The sequence below is a fragment of the Diabrotica undecimpunctata genome, chromosome 10, assembly GCF_040954645.1.
Source record: "Diabrotica undecimpunctata isolate CICGRU chromosome 10, icDiaUnde3, whole genome shotgun sequence".
Taxonomy (NCBI): domain Eukaryota; kingdom Metazoa; phylum Arthropoda; class Insecta; order Coleoptera; family Chrysomelidae; genus Diabrotica; species Diabrotica undecimpunctata.
Window position 1 is genome coordinate 58,483,804 of NC_092812.1, and position 18,161 is coordinate 58,501,964.

Below are 18,161 nucleotides of genomic sequence, written 5' to 3' on the forward strand. Positions count from 1 at the left end.
TTTCGTAGTTTTATTCGAGGAAAGTACTTTTGCGTGGTGCGGAGTAGTGTTACATTTTGAGTTAAGTCAGTTTTTTGAATATGTAAATATATTTTTCAAACTATTTTTGGAATATGACTGTTTTGCAGAACCGGCACATACGATTTTCAAATCCACTGACGTTTTTTAATTATGACGCTTTTTTAGAATTATTTGACTGTTATTTTCTTGTTTACGACTGTGTTATCCTTCCTAGTTTTTATTTATTATTATTTTTGTTGCAGCAAACAGGCTGGTTACATAATATGCAGTTCATCGAGTTCAAGGACATGCATGTGTGATGGGTATGAAAATGCCATAGGAGAAGCTAAGGAAATATTGGAATACAAGTATGTATTACCTTTGGAAGAAAAGTATTTATGGAGAAAAGAAAAGGACTAAGAAAAGGCGGAAACTACCATGTAAATGATTCGGTTATTTTTATTCGATTATAAAATTGTGTGACGATATAGGCATGACAGGCATCAAGTCTTTGAAGATTATTGAAGTAAAGGTTTTTAAGTTAAATCAAGAAAATCCTACCACCCTTTAATTATAAAACACCCTATAAAGATGAAGAGTCCAAGCAAATCATTCCAAAACATATCATTCAAACAATACCATTCCAAGTATCCTACAACAGGCCTACAAAAGTGTACTTTTGTAGGCCTGTTGCATTAAAGAGAATAAGAAAAAAGATCTCTTGGATTTAGTAAAGAATAATCACATTCCCAGTTGTTATTCAGCATTCTATAACTCTTTGTAATAATAAATACAAAAGTTTTTTCTATTTTTTCTTTGCGTTTGTTTTATTATACTCTAACAACGTGATTTTTAAGATGATAATATCTTGTTCTTAAAAAGTGTCACAATATCGGCATGTTTCTATTTTTTCACTAGGCACTGCAAAAATTGAATTTTCTGAGAAAAATAACGCACCCATAACATTGAGCTAACATATTCCAGTTTACAATAAAATAATACATCAGCTTGCATTTAGTCATAGAACTGACAAATAGATGTTCAACTGAATTAAAATTTTTAACATCAATTTTCTCAAAACAACATTTTTTGAGTTCCGACTCTTTTTAGCGGAGGTGTAATGTATCCTTGTTGTATCATGTCCTAAGCACTCGTCGTAGTTTCTCTTGTGCATTTAGCAGGCGCATGCGATAACAGCTGATATTGAACTGAACAGAGCGAATTTTATAATAATGGAGTATATACAGAGACCGGTTTATCTTCACTTCATATATTGAAAGAGCAAGAATTAAAGAATAGCATTTAAATGATACTAGATAAGTTCAAAAATAATAAAATTCTTGAAATTTATATGAGGATAGTTGAAGATTTACAATAGTTCATTTATGATTCACAATATTTTGTACTCAGAATTTTTATTTTTTGTGTGGCTTAATAAAAATTTATATACTTATAATTAGTATAGTAAATACTTATAATACGTGATAAAGTTACCATTTGACGAGTACACAGCGCGTCACTTTCTACTGCTGCTTGCATCGAACGCATACAAAAATCGCATAAGAGAGACTGCACCTGGGTTAAACCTACGAGATCTAACCAATTTGCGTCTTTTACTTATCGTAGTTTCTTTTTTCAGAAAGCTATCATGTCGTGTGATTCAGGTTTGGGAAATCTTTTTCAATTTTTTTGATTTTAATAATAGTAATCGTCATCTTTACAACATTCACAATCTACTGCCTAGCTTTAATCTTTACTGGCGGTTTCCCAGTATCCAGTAAGAAATTCTTCTAATATTACAGCTTGTTTTAATTCTGTTAATAAATCGCTACGGGTTTTGGTTTCCAAAGATATTTTAAATTATCTTATTTCTTACGCATATTCCCAGTAATTGTGTAAGTTCCCTTTCTGTTTTATGTATTTGCATCGATAATATATCTATATGTCTATTGTAGCTCTTTCGAATCCAACAAAATGTATTATGTTCCCTGAATGAATTGATTATATGCTGTTTGATTATCAGATCTTGTGGGAATCTGAGATAATTTCTTGTCAACAATACTTTTGACAAAGATTAATTTGAGCGCATATTTGATTTGTGTGAATAAGGGTATGATTCTTGAGTGTTTGATTAATCCTGCTACAACGTTATCTTGAGCATATTGCAAAATTCTGCTGTTTTAGAAAACTATTAGAAAAATTAGAAAAAAATATTCGCAAAAGTATATCAAAACAAATATTTTTGTACTGCTCCTATATATTATCCATGCAACCAAATAACACATCTATCGACATGGTTTTCACGTTTTAAACTTTAAAATAATCTACCAAAAAATAATTCAATATTGATCATCTTTTTCTTGTGGAATTGTACAACATTTTTGAGAGTAGACTGTCCCTCTGCGTATATCTTTGTAGTGTATCATTAAGTATAATCAGATATACTCGTATCAGACTAGATTTTAATGTGTATTCAAAACGATTAAGTTAGAGAAGCTGTACTAGGTAAATATACTATTCGATGGTTTGCTACTGATTTCCTAGAGACCTCGATAATATTTTTTGGTTTTTTGTTTATAGTGGGAACGAGCTCACATCATTGGCACCACTGGTCGAATTAAACCAATCAAGTTAGTAACAATAAACCTTTTTTCGTCACAACTGTATAGACGGGTTTGACAGTTGAAATGTGTAGTATAAGATATTACAAAAATACTCTCATCTAGGGATTCATCAATTTTTTAGTAGAAATATTTATAAATAAACAATCAAAACGTCAAACTCATTAGTTTGGTCATAACTTAAAAACTTGTCTATTTAGAGATTTGACGTCAACAGATGTCTTTTAGAAAATAAAAGATAATATCATCATCATCAGTAGCTTGACAACCCTTTCTGGGTCCTGGCTTGTTCTAGGATTTTCCGCCATTCTGTTCTGTTCCTTGCTTTGTTTTTCCAGTTGGCAATCTTAAGTGTTTTCAGATCTTGTTCCACTTGTTCCATGTATCTAAGTTTGGGCCTTCCCTTTGACCTTCTTCCTACTGGTGTTTGCCTCATAATATGTTTTGGTGTTTCAGTCTCCATAATAATAAAAGATAATATGCTAAATTAAAATTGGATGATAAACAAAAAAGTTATTGCAAAATTAACAATAAAATCGCTGTTTTGAATATTGTTAATAACTTTTTTATTCTTTAATAAAATTTGTTTAAATGTATTTGAGCTTGAGGGTCTAATTATGTTTGAAGTTTTTGCCAAAGATGGGCCAGATCGGTTGTCTACCTCCTCTCTAGAGAGATTATATAAATAAATTATCAGAAAAATGCCAACACGATTAATGAACTGCAAGTAGTGTAGGAATAATTTAAGATAGGTAGTGATATATGTCCAGTATGGGACGTAAAATCGATTATGAATTTCGTTCATTTGCTATAAATAATGCCAAAGTTGCAAATTCATGTATTGCGTCCATCATAACTAGTTGCATTGTAGGTTAGGTAGTTATTATTTATCTTATTTTAGTTTATAACTCATTATTTCACAAAGCTAAAATCAGAACGTACAATAATTTATCATTCTGTATGTAGCTAATTTTCTGACAGAGAATATGTTTATAATAAAATTTTTAATAAGGATTTCCAAAATTTTGACAACTCGGGTTTTCTTTTGGATTATTGGTTGTTTAGAGTAAAAATAATTGGTTTATTACAGATAAATGTTAAGAAGGAACTCATCTATTTCCAGACCAATTACTGTAATTGTTTAGTGTAATACTCATCATGGGCAAAAAAGGACCAAATGAGGTTAGCTCCTTTATTAACGATTTTATAAACAGAGAAATTCCACCAAACATTTCCATATTTGTCTGATGTTACATACATACAGTTCTTAGAATGTTCTTAGCCAAGTACCATTCCTAAGTACCATGTAACAGGGATTTTGCAATGGTGAAGAAAAAACTTGAAGTCTAAACTATTTGGATACTTAAAAGCTCAACAAAGAAAAGGTAGACCAGTGGTTAAAATTGACAATCGATCATGGGAAACACAGTTCACAGAACTATATAGATGCAAAGAAAGCCCTGAAGAGGAAGAATGCGCAATGGAAGAAATGAGAGGTAATGAAATAAGGATACTAACATATGATGAATATTTACACATCATTAAAAAAATTAATTAGAAAAAACACCTGGCTCAGATGAAATTCCCAACGGGCTAATTAAAAAGTAGGAGAAAATTATTAAACAGCATCTACAATCTAATAGTTGGAATATGGGAAGCAAAAAAAATGTCACTTACGAATTCAAAATTATACCAATATTTAAGAAAGTAGAAGTAACAGACTGTAACAACTATAGAGGAATATCTCTACTGAGTACAACATATCAAACTCTACAGCCCTCATGAAACAAAAGCTGACTTAATTCACAGAGAAAAAAATCGGGTACTACCTGCAAAGATTCAGGGAAGCCAGATCCACTATCGATGCGATCCACATAATTATACAAACAATCGAGAAATGCTACGAACACAAAATAGAACTCCACACCCACTTTGTAGACTTCAAACAAGCCTTTGACTGTATTGGAAGAAATAAATTATTTAATGAAATAAAAAATCAACGATATACCGGCAAAGCTAACCAGATTAACAAAAATGACTATGGATGGATCTCGAGCTAAAATAACAACAGAAGAAGGTAGCACAAACTCAATTGCAATATAAATAGAAGTGCGACAAGGCGATTCCATGTCAACCACACTATTCAACATAGCAGTAGAAGGAACAGTCAAGGCCAAGGGAATTGAAGGAACTATGGCCCACTCCTCAACACAAATAGTAGCATATGCAGATGACATAGTTCTTATGAGAAGACACAATGAAAGATAAAAAGAAGAATTAACAATCCTTGACAAATCTAGAAATTACCGAAGGGAAAACAAAATCTCCACTCTGCTCTCCTCCTCCTCTATCCTTCGTAAGGATGTGACGTTATGGTATTTGACGAATGGTTGCTATCCATTCTTCTCTCTCCAGGGCGCGGTGTGCTGCCTCAGCCAGAGAGTAACCGGTAGCGCACTTTATTTGGTCTGACCATCGGAGTGACGATCTTCCTCGAGTTCTTTTACCATCTACCTTGCCTTCAACCACCAACCTCTACATGCCTTCCATTCGTCTGGTAATGTGTCCAAAGTACCTCAATATATTTTGGTTGATGATTGTGGTAAGCCTAGTATTGATGTCGAGTTCTGTCAATATTGAGACATTTGTGCGATGTGCTGTCCAGGATATGCGCATCATTCTACGATATACCCACATTTCAAAGGCCATTATACGTCGTGAGTCGGACTTTTTAATGGTCCAAGTTTCTGACGCATAGGTAGCGATAGGAAAGATAAGCGTCCGTACTAGGTGTACTTGCTGATCTGGCCATTGTAAGGCGTCGACGTATCTCTTCTTGGCATCCACCATTGTTTGTGATAACAGAACCTAAGTAATTGAAACGGCTTACCACTTCAAACCCCGCTACGTTTCGTATTTCGGGCTGGTTATTTCTAATTCGACCGATTATCATTACCTTGGTCTTCTGTACATTAACTTTAAGTCCATATTCACGACTAATAGTATCTAGTCTGTTCATGATGTATTCAAGGTCATTTATTGATGATGCTAGTACTAAAGTGTCGTCAGCATAGCGGAGATTGCTGATTTTTCGGCCTCCGACTGATATTCCTCCTTGCCATCCCTCGAATACAATGCGCATGATGTGTTCGCTGTATATATTGAATAACGTGGGAGAGATAATAATAACTCTGCTCTAGAAGAGAAGATATCAAGACGAGAGAAATTAAGATAGAAAACTACACTTTTGAAAAAGAGTTCAACAATATTAAACATTTGGGAGTAATTGTGAATGGCAAAAATAAGAAAAGTTAAGAAGTAACGGAGCAAATACTAGCAGGCAACAAAACATAATGGAGATATCATAGGCTAATAAAGGACAAGAAATTATCCAGAAATATAAAACTGAAAATATATAGAGTTGTAATCAGACCAGCAGTTAAATACGCAGATGAGACAATGAGCCTCACAGATAAAGATGAAGATAAATTAAGAATATTCGAAAGGAAAATCCTCAGAAGAATTATGGGCCCGATAATAATGGAAAATTGAGAAATTAGAAGATGAATGAAGCAGAACTGAGAGTTAGATTTATTAAACCGCAGAGACTGAGATGGCTTGTACACATAGAGAGTACGAAAACGATCTACTGAATAAGAAGGCCACTAGATGGAAGCCATAAACTGAAAGACCAAGGGGAAGATCGAGAGAGAGATGGAAGGACCAAGACATGAGATATATCAAAATCCTGAAAGCGAGAAACTGAAGGAACATGCACAGATCGAAATAAGTTGAAGAAAATTGCAACGAAAGCCATGTCATACAACAAGCATTTACAATACACAAGAAGAATGCGGAGTGATTCACCGCACTAAGCGAATTAGAGATTTCACATTCAAGTAAGAGCGGCACACATTCCATCAGGAATAAAAGGCCTTGATGATGATGATTAAATACGATGAATTAAATTTTTGTTTTGAAAAAAGGATATTAAAATAAATACAAAATAAATAAAAATAACACAAAAATTTATTTAAAAAATAAAACAGATGGTTTATAAAACCTACATCTATTACGATATATTACAAAAGTAAAAAAATAATAAATAATTTAAAAAAAACGTAATATTATATATGACTTCATAATAATACCAAATTATTTACCAGTAATGAGTCTATCACAAATATAAATATGTAGTTTTTGAGTTTACAGCAATAATTAGAAATTGTTTTTTTAAATTTTACATTTTACTCTAGTATAGAGTATTAGGAAATCGTTTTAAAGGAAGGAATTTCTACCTAGACGAATCAGTATGACGTCGATAGAAATTATAAATCTCCATGGCAGTGCATTTCGGTGCATTCGTCGTCTGTTTTGTTTTGCAACATTTAGAAAGCACAAATTTGGGCCGAATCCTAAATTCGATTTCTGATTTAGAAAATTATTTGAAAATATATATATTTTAACTGTTTTTTACAGTAACTGGATAGTATAGATAGGCGAAGAATAAAACAATGATTTCTTTGGGGACCCCAACACTCGACATCACTACAAGGAAAAAATTGAGAGAAATAGGGTCTGCTAAAAAACAACATTCCTGGCTAAGAAATAAAAGGGACTGGTGTGGAATACAGATCCCGCTACTATATTTAGATAGGACGAAGTGTGTGCTCTGGTCGTTTTACGATCATAGAAAATAATTGGACACCTTTGCACATGACATCCAAAGAATATATATCCAGAAAATATACATTAGAGACATGAAGAAATAGATTGAAGTCAAGCGGTATATACATAGTGCGAGGAGGTCAATTTACTCATTTGTCATAAGATACACGAAAAAAATAATTTAGGTAAAAGCTGCAGCATAGATGGGACCATACATTAAAAATATTTTCAAATATACAAACAAACTATCTTTTCTTAATGAAACACTCTGTATATTTTTACATTTTTTGACTATTCTAGATGTTCCCGTTTTTCAATATACGGTTTGGCAGTGTTATACGAGGTAGTTTAAAAAATAATTACGTTTTTTCATTGATTTCGTAGCAAAAGTAACACCTTGTAGAATTATAGAGATTTGACGTCAAAAAATATATTTATGTTCAAAAGATTTTTAATATAGTCTATAATTGTCCAAAATTATTAACATAGCAAAATATTTAATTTTTGTATAGAGGGTTGGTCGAAACTTAGAATGAGTATTTTCTTAGTTTTCTTAAATCAGACACCCTGTATTTTAGTATTGTAATTGTAAATGAAATGTTATTTTATGATACTTTATTATATATTAAACATTCCCTATATCTAACTGCTTTAATTTGTGAGTTATTCGTGATTTTTTTAGTGATTCGTGATTTATAATAAACGTTCAAAATGGTTTCCGTCAACGTCAATACATAATTGCAATCAATCTTCAAAAGAACGACTTACAGTAGTTACTACATTTCTGTTTTGATCTCGTACATTCATTTCTAGTTTTCTAATTTATATCTTCTTTAGTTATAGCTGGTGTTTTATACTCCTTATAATTTATTTAGCATCAGAAAATAAAATCTAGCTTGTTTAACTCTGGAGATCAAGGAGACCACCATCTCGCCCCTTTCCTCCCATATCCACATTCTCTCGCGTATGTTCAACGGTACTACTAAAAATAATTCCAGCTTTCGTTGTCTAAAAATGTAGATACATTTTTCTGTTGACGTGATTGTCGAAAAAGAAGGGTGAAAAGTAGCTTGATCTCCAAATAAAACGTATTCCAAGAAATATGCATTATTCCTGCGCCCACCGACAAAAGTGTACTCTTTTATTATAGTTATCCTCATTAAGCTCTAAGTGAAACTGTCACTCCGCGGGAACTATTCTAGTAAACTTTGAAAAGCTTCTCTTCTTGGTTGTCGTCTATCTGGGAATTGCTGATGACAAATTCTTGTTGTTAGTCACATTTTTATACTCTCCTGGCACAAAAGTCTTATCAATACGTTCCTCCTTAAAAGATTCATGTTACTAGTAGTAAGAAAGCACCAGTAACTATAAAAATAGGCTAATGTGAAACTTTTAACCAAGTTTAGTGTCAAAGTCATAGCCAACTAGGTAGAATATTGTGTTTTATTAATATTTTATACACCACCAACCTTAACTACTTAAGTATTTTGATATCTTTTGAGATTTTATCTGAAAAATTATTTTTGATTGAATATTTTCACGGCCAACCTGATAAAATTTTACCTAATTTCTGTTGGAATTAATGTTAGGCTCAAAAAATTATATATTATATAACTCACAAATTAAAGCACTTAAGCATAGGGAAAGCTTAATAAATAATAAATTACCATAAAATAACATTTCCTTAGAATATTAAAATACAGGGTGTTAAATTTAATAAAACTCAGAAAATACTCATTCAAGTTTCGAACAACCCTGTATATAAAATTCAATATTTCGCCATATTAATAATTTTAGACAACAGTAAACTATATTAAAAATCTTTTGAACCTTAATATATTCTTTGAAATCAAATCTCTACAACTTTATAGGATGTTAATTTTGCTACGAGATTAATAAAGTAACGTAATTATCTTTTAAACTACCTCATATAACACTGCCAAACCTTATTTGTTCTCCACCTTGTACCTAAATAAGTATTTTTGTATCTCTAACGACAAACAAACGAGTAATTGGACTTCCTTGCACTAATGCTACACCCTGTATAATAACAACTTGAGAAACTCAGAGAAACCAGTAAACATAGCCGAAACTATACAAATAATAAGTAGAGATACTACAACTTCGAACAAATAGAAATAAGTTGACTTAATAAAAGCCATATAAAAAAAATAAGTAAAATTTAAATTAAGTATATTTTAATTAATTTATCATATATAGTTGTTCCATTTTAATATTTGTAAAAAGGTGGAATAGGTTGAGCTTATTTTATAATCAAATAAGATGAAAGCAATAAAATTATAAGGTTTTGCAACGTTAATTGTAAGCAGTAAAATAGTACTTCTTACTCGAGTTCAAACTAAATAGTTTTATTTAATAGAAATTGAAAACCGAGTTACCAAAACATTAGTGAGGAATATAAGCACATACAATTACAATAGTTTTGTGATCATTTGAATGGCTATATCCTGATTACAATTTAACTGTATTTATGCACTGGGCACAGAACTATTGTCACAATTAATATCCAAATAACTTTAAGTATTAATATAAGTGCCCCATTATACAGAGTCCTTTCAGGTTGTTTCAAAATAATATCAAAATATTTGTTTATGTTTACCCAGTCTATACAACGAAACATTAAAAACTGTTAAAGTTAACTACTTAAAAGGTAGTATGAATCTTCCTTTAAAATAAATTGAAAATAGTGGCAGTGAGACAATATAAATTTAGAGAAATATGAGTACTTATATCAAATAAAGGATGGTCCATAAAAATGCCCAATTATTTATATTAAGGAAGATGACTATATAATAATTTAGTTTTATAAGTTTTTCTTTATAAATAAAAAAACTTTGAATAAATTTTCAAATAAATTGATGTTTTCTTTTTGTGTTTGAGAATAATTTTAATTCATTAAATTTCATCAAGTGTCAGGACCAGATAAGAATGCTCAGAATACTTCAAGATGACATGGTGATCATGATAACTCAAGTAATCAACAATAAACCACTGAAGGAATTTGTTTTGTATTCCTTGATGAGAGGGTAGGTTAACGATGGAGATGAAATGACGGAATTGAAAAGATGGCGTCTTTTATATTTCATAATTCTGATGCTGACACTCTCTGATTTCATTTGCATATATTCCATCTAGAATTTTTTTTAAAGAAAGAAAGAGTTTATCATTTAATTTCCCATTTACAACATCAACGATTGGCCAAAATCTGAATCTTCCCCACTAATTATATTAAAATAAGTCCACAAAGATATTCTTTAAAACGATCAATTTTCACCATACATTTAGAGTCCATAAATTTATAGCTTTTTAATTCTACTATAATCCCTTTTTGGTGTGTCTGAAAATTTATTCAATATTGTTAATGTTAAATTGCAAAATAGAAATAAAAATTTCATAAATTTATCTTGCAATAAACACAATAATCACACTTTTATTACAACTTAATAAATCTGTATAAGGAGCATTAACATGGATATTACTATATTTTAGCTAATCAGCATTTTAAAATATAAAATTTGAATTATTTCATACCTTCAGAGATTTCTTCTTACATTATTGCTATGCTGAAATTTTAGTAAAATACTCTTTTAAGAATCTCACATCTACTATCAATAAAGTATCTATTATTTTATCACTTAATTTCCAGAGAAAAATTATATCAAACATAGGATAAAGCAGGTCCCACAATTTCTATATATACACACAGATACGGGGAGGGGTGCATATATTTTAAATAAAAAACGCCCCGTAAATGTAAAAACTTAGAAGTAATCGACAACTTTGTAGTTTTCCTTGGACATCGAATTTAAAACATATTGCGTTATAATGTTGGCACTGCTTCATATTGACAATAGTAAAAAAAATGAGTGTAAATATTGCCAATTTTTATCGTTCTAAGAGATACCAGGTGTCCTTTTATATATATTTTGTGACTTGTGCATGATAGAGAAATATCAGGGAACATATCAATAAAATATTTTGTGTTTGTCCTAATGACCGCTAATCAGTTTTATAAGATAACTGAAGGATCTAGTGGACCAACTTACAACTAATAAACTATCAACCCCTGCTATAAAAATAACACACGTGTAGATCGAAGAGAACTAAAAATATTTAAATCATGTACTTTAAAGGATATTTCTTTCGATTTTCATTTCCTTTTAACACGTTAACTGCCGATCTATTCTGGGTAGGTTTTCGCCGCTTACTATTTTTGATACAAAGACGTTTTATTAGTTTTTGGAACAGTTCGAATAACGTATTTTTAAACTAAATGCACATATATACATAAGGGTTGGTAGTGAACGCGCCAAATCATCACTGGCGCTTGACTCTAGTATTTTAGTTTTAACTGTTGGCCATCGTACAGTTTTTCGTCAACACGGATAGTAGGCAAGCATCTGGTCTTGTCGGTCAATACCAAACATATTTTTATTATATCTTATATTAGACTCTGGTTTCATTACATGTTGACCTATTCTTGTTGTAACTTGTAAGGTGTTTTGATATTCTGTTGTTATATAGTAAATGTCTCTCTTATCCTTCCATTTGCCAACTAATACCCCTTTTCGGCAACGGGCAATTGTTGCACCTTTAGCAAGCTTTTTTTGTTTTACTCCTGCAGGATTATTTCTACGGTCAATTCGAAGAGTTCCTGTGCAGTAAGTTGAAAATTCAAGCAAATTTTTGACTAAATCAAAGCTGTTGTAAAATTTGTCCATGTAAACGCAATGGCCTACATTTAGTTTCCCTTCTAAAAGATGCAAAACCACTTTATTGGTATGTCCCTTTCCACCTGAATCGTCAAATATTCCAGAATAAACTAAAAAATTTTAATATTAGACCATTTGGTTCGGTCAACATATACAACTTGATTCCATATTTATGCTTTTTGTTTTTTAAGTATTTTCTAAAATTAAGTCGTCCTCTGTGTAATACCATTGACTCAACTAAGCTCAAATTACGATCAGGATAATAAACTTCTTTCATTCTCTTATTAAAAAAGTTTATCATCGATCTAATTTTATATATTCTGTCTTCAGGCACTTGTTCTCCCTCTTCTGGATTTTTACTAAAATGCAAACAACGCAGTATGACCTGTTCCGGTCCATAAAAGTGGAAAAAATGCATTAGCAAAAAGAGTGTCTTTCTTTGTCCAATAATCCTCAATCCTAGGCAATGAAATATGACCCATATGTAAAACCAATCCTAAAAAGACTAGCAGTTCTTCGGGAGTCAAAATTTTCCAATCGAAAATTCTAGAATGTGTCGCTTCTGCATTAAACAAGAAAACGTACTCAGCATACCTGTTAGTCTCATCACATATTTGCTGCAAACATTCATCTGTAAGTAGCATTCGAAAAAGTGAACTAAATTATTATCGGAAACTTGTATTAGTAACTCCTGGTGTTTTAAAAAAGGGAAATTTTTCATACCATCAAAATTTTCTTCTAGTAGTAACTACGTCTACGAGTAGCTTAGTCTACAATTAAATATATTTTTATTAAAAAAATAATATGTGCATCTAATTTTATAATATACATTATCTTCCGTATCCTCAATAAGTGCTGCAGGTAAGTTATTTTCAATTCCATCCTCAGATTCTGGTAAATACTCACTGTCTGAATCAAGAAAGTCATTAAATTCTTCATCGCTTGCTTCTAATAATATTAACAGTTCTTCATCTGATACATTTCTCTCATATCTAACTTTATTTTTTTATTTGAATTTGAGCCAGTTTCATTTATATTATTTTTATTAATTTTTATACTTCAATATGCACACCCTATGCCATTCAAATATAAACTAGCCAAACGAGAAGTAAAACAACAAAAGAAAAGAAATCATATTTAGGGGAAACACTGAAAATATCCGGGTATTATCAGGCTTTATGATTCACGAGTCTAAAAAATAGGAGAAATATCGAAATATGGGAATTACTAATCTTTACAAGGTTACTAATCCGATAAAATAATATGCATTTGCAGAATTTTATGTACTGTTACTAATATTTACAATTATTACAAAGCCAAAAGATATAGGCACCCTGTTGGGACAAAAAGTCGTTAGTCCGAGAACCAAGAACAAAAATAAAGAATTGATACATCTAGTTATCTGACTTTGAAATATAAAAGGCCCTGTTCTAGCGCTAGTGAAATAATCCAAGATCATAATCGATAAAAGTCTGAACGTGCGAGAGCATCGTCGGCGTCTAGCTAAAGTCTTGTAGCAATGCGCCAGCGCGTTATCGGCAAGAAACGTGTTAAGAATTTCAACGTCCATTTAATATGTAACATACTTTATATTGGCTATCTTTCTAAAAATATAAAATAAATTAACATAGAGACATATTAATCACTTTAAATATAAAAGGACAACCAGTGCTTCTTTTTCAATTTATGAGTGTATTTTATTACAGTGGCTCTTAATATTTTCTGAAGTTTGAGCGATCATATCATGTCATAATATTAAAATGAAAGCGAAAAAGAATTTACCACTTAAAAGAATTTCTTAAAGAAGTAGAATGTTTATAAATATTTCACCCAACAGTCAATAGACTCGTTTATTTTGATTGAATTTCTTTTAATAAAAATAGGTTAACATGTGTATCGGAATATAGTGTTCATATAACTATTATTTTCAGTATCTGTAATTTAATATTGTTGTATAGATAATTATTTTGCCTAATGGGTATGTACATAAATTGCAATTATAGTTTTTTATGTAGACCCGCTAATCGTAAAGCTACACTGCTAAAAATAGGGGAACATTTCTTTATTCTTCTATACCTTTTGAATGGACTTCTGTAAGTTTTCAATGAAAACAATATATAAAAAAGTATAAGGGAGAGATTTGTTTTCATTCCAGAGCTTCTGCATATGTTGGTCTGACGAGACCTAAGAAGGTCGATATACGTATAAGCGGATAGCGGGGACACTGTATTGAAATCAAATCTCAAGTCTATCTGCTTTGTTTATTTACTCATTTTCGGGGTATTAGAAACAAATTCACGAAGGATACCTGTCCGTGTCACCATCAGCACAGCGAGGTCATCCGCGAATACGAAAGGGGTAACACCCTCCCCATATTCGCAATTTAAGACCCCGTTATATGCCAGGTTCTACAGCGGCGGACCCAGGACGGAGCCCTGCGGGACCCCAGCCATTACATCCACCATTCTCCACCACAATCTTCCTCTAGGAAAGATAATCAGCGACCACATTCCTCAGAATTCCCCATATCGGTCACCGCATCCACTGTACTTTTACCCTGGCAGAAACCATATTGTTTCGGAGACAGACCTCCAGACATCACAATCACCTCCTCGTGCACGTAGCATTTTCTCATACAACTTTCCGATACAAGGAAGAAGTCAAATAGGACGATATTTTTCTGCCTTGAATTTAGGTAGGAGGACGAGCCTCGAGATTTTCCAGGGATCTGGAAACGACTGCGCAGCAAGAAGAGAATTAACAACAAGAGCCAATATAAAAAGCACTTAAACAGGGGTGTATAGAAACTTAAATGTGGCGACTGCCCAAAAATTTACATCGGTCAAACTGGTACACCGGGAGCCCTGCCAGACTTAAGGGAACGTACCGCCACAGATAAAACTGCAGAAGGGTCGAATGTAGGAATCTACAGGACTGTCGGAAATGTGCATTATTTTCAGTGTTTTTATGTTTTTAATCATATGTTTACAATAAACAATGTCTTGTTACATGCATTAATTTATTAGGAAAAATGATAGCTTTGAGCATTTAGATGTTTTTTTAAATCCTTTTTACTAAAAAAATATTCCAATGCACATATTATACAGCCTAACAAATAATTAATACAGCATTTTTTTTCGCCTAGTACCAAACATAAATAATATTATTTAAAAAAATATTCAGTGATATATTAAATTTTCCACATAACATTTTTTGGAATGTTTAAAAAATCATTAAAAACCTATAAAATAAAAAGTTACCTTCAGTTTCTGGAAGATTCTATTTTGTACAGAATGTTGTTGCTGAAGGCGAAGTATTTAAAACATTATTTCACTGGAAACGCATTATTTTTAATATAAACTAAAATTTTCTTAAAAATTTTAATTCAAATCAAACAATAATGAGCAAGTTGCGATGGACATAGTTTAAAATTAACTTGTGCGTTTATTCGATATTTAAATAGTTTGAAATATACATAAACACAAAGGTATATGATAAGTATAAGTATTTAGTACAGGGTGTCCCAAATTGGTATGTTTTACAGGGTATACCAAAAACTAGAGGAGATAGAAAAAAAAATAGTTAAGATCATGACTTCTTTTTTCGTAGTAATGATTGCCCAATCAAATCATCAATAGCTCCTCACAGTAGCGAGATACAAGGCGATTATTGAAAAGTGTCGAAAACGACAGGGTTAAATATCTTCTTTATTAAGAAAAATTTTTTAAAAATTTATTAGAGCTTTTGATAGAAATGTAGAAGCGTTCAGTGACCTACGAAAATTGTTTAGATAAACTACAAAATATTATGCAAGGGAAAATAGCAGGTAATCGCAGTCCAGGGCGAAGAAAGAGTTCATGGCTGAAGAACTTATGATTAGTTTGCTTTAAGAGGGTTTTCAGACGTGGATACTGTATGCGAGATACAGAATTTTCGATGGCGACTGTATCGGATTCACGGGCATGCTCGTCAGTATGAAAATAGTAGCAGTGCAGTGCGGTTATATTTTTGGAGTATGGATGTAGAAGAGTATGTTATGCTGTGGTACATATTAAATAAAAAGAAAAAGAAACTGAAAAGACGACGTAATTTGTGGGTTCATCCTATTGTAGAATTAAGAGAAACCAAGGGAACGTATAACTATATTCAGAAAACACCGTCTTTCTTTCGTTGCTCATTCACAATTATTCGACAGAAAATCGCGCGTCTATGGAATGTGGTGCAAAAGTATTCGTGTCTGAAAGCGTTCATTTAACGTAATGTTTCTTCTGTATCTGGGATACGCATTCAGTCGTCGGCGACAGGAGGGTCCGAGATACTGAATTCGGTATCTCGCATACTGTATCCCTCGCGCGTCCCGTCTGAAAAGCTCCATTTGAGTCTATGTAATATCTGCGTCTCGGATACGCGTATCTCGGATACAGTATCCTCGTCTGAAAGGGGGCTAAGTGATTTTTGTTAACAGTACTTGAATAAAGAAGATAAAGCAGAAGGGAAAAGTTGGAAAATGTTCAGTTAAAAAAGCCCAACTTGTATCTAAAAACCGTTTAAGAAGCCAAGTAGTAACTATGTCCATAACAACTTTTATTAATACAAGTAACATTAAGCAAAATCTGCTGAATAACTACGAAGATAATGAAAATGTGAAAAGATTTTCTTTAAAATTATTTTATTGCCTCCAAGATGCTAAAAAGTAACATTCTTATACTATTTTTTTATTTTATGGAAATATTGAAGGGTATTTTTGTACTTTATAATTAAATAATAAATTAAATTAATTAAATAAAGTATATTCGGTGAACTTAAAGATTCGGAGATTAGCAACGATTCAACTGACCAACTGTACATATTATTGACTTTAGGCTGCATTGAGACCGAATTAACTGATCACTTAAACTGTTTGTGACTTTACACAAAACAATTTTTATAATAATCTTTTATTATTTAGCCTAATGACTTGACGGAGAATTGGAATTTCTAGCAAGATATTAAATTAAAATATTAATTTTAGACTAACGGCTTACCCACTGAAAGATACCAACCTATATACAATGATTTGTACAGTTGGTCAGTTGAATCGTTGCTTAGTTAATTAATCCGACTCCGGTGTAAGTTCATCGAATAGACTACAATTTAAATAGTCAACAAACACATACAACTCACAAAAAAACAACAGTTAAGTAACAGGCACTAACATTGAATATATTTTATATGGAATTTCTACAAAAATAAATATGGTGCAGTTATGTATAAGAAATTTGGAATGCATTAATAAATGTCTCGTTTTTCAAATTGGGTCAATTATAAAGCCTAAGCGTATTAATTATTTCTTTATCTATTTACAATAATATTGGTTATGAACAGTTTTAATTTTTAGGAAGTAAATATTCCGTTAGGATCTCATTGACACATTGGTGCATAATAAATAGCAAACTTTAATAATATAATCAAAATCTAAAGATAAGACGTGATTTTAAAAAATCAATGACCATTTAAACGTCCCTTATTTAATATTCATATTAACTGGTTATTTTCTATTCATTGAAAATCCTTGTTTAATGTTAAGGACCAGAACGCTCTGATTCTTCTACTATTTGCTTTATTCGTACCCCATTTTCCCTTATCTTCCAAGGTCTCCCTCTATCGCATCTCGGTTCTTCTTCTTACTCCCTTCCAACGTGTAGATGGTATCCAGTCAGTTACTGCTTTTAAAGGGTTTGTCCTCTGTCTTCTCAATACATGCCCTTACTGTTTTATCTTTTGCACTTTTATTGCTCTGAGTTTCTATCAATTCTTATACTTTAAGATTTCTCCATTGACTTCACCATATTCGTTTGTTATTCTTGTTCCTACTATTATTTTCTTATTTTTCGAAAACTTTTACTATTACTATAAGGGTTGTTGTTTCAGCAGCATAAATTACTATTGGTCATATTATTTTTGTTTTGGTAAAGTTTTGTATTTCGACTTCTTTTTATATCCAACTATTTTTTTTTTTTCGAATTAACGTGTCTCGACATCTTTTGTCATTGATACGGGAGCAAAGGTTTACAATAGTACCTACAGAGTTTACAATAGTAAATAATAACAATATTATGTAAATTATATTTTGTTAAACAACTGTATAGTCTTTAGGAAG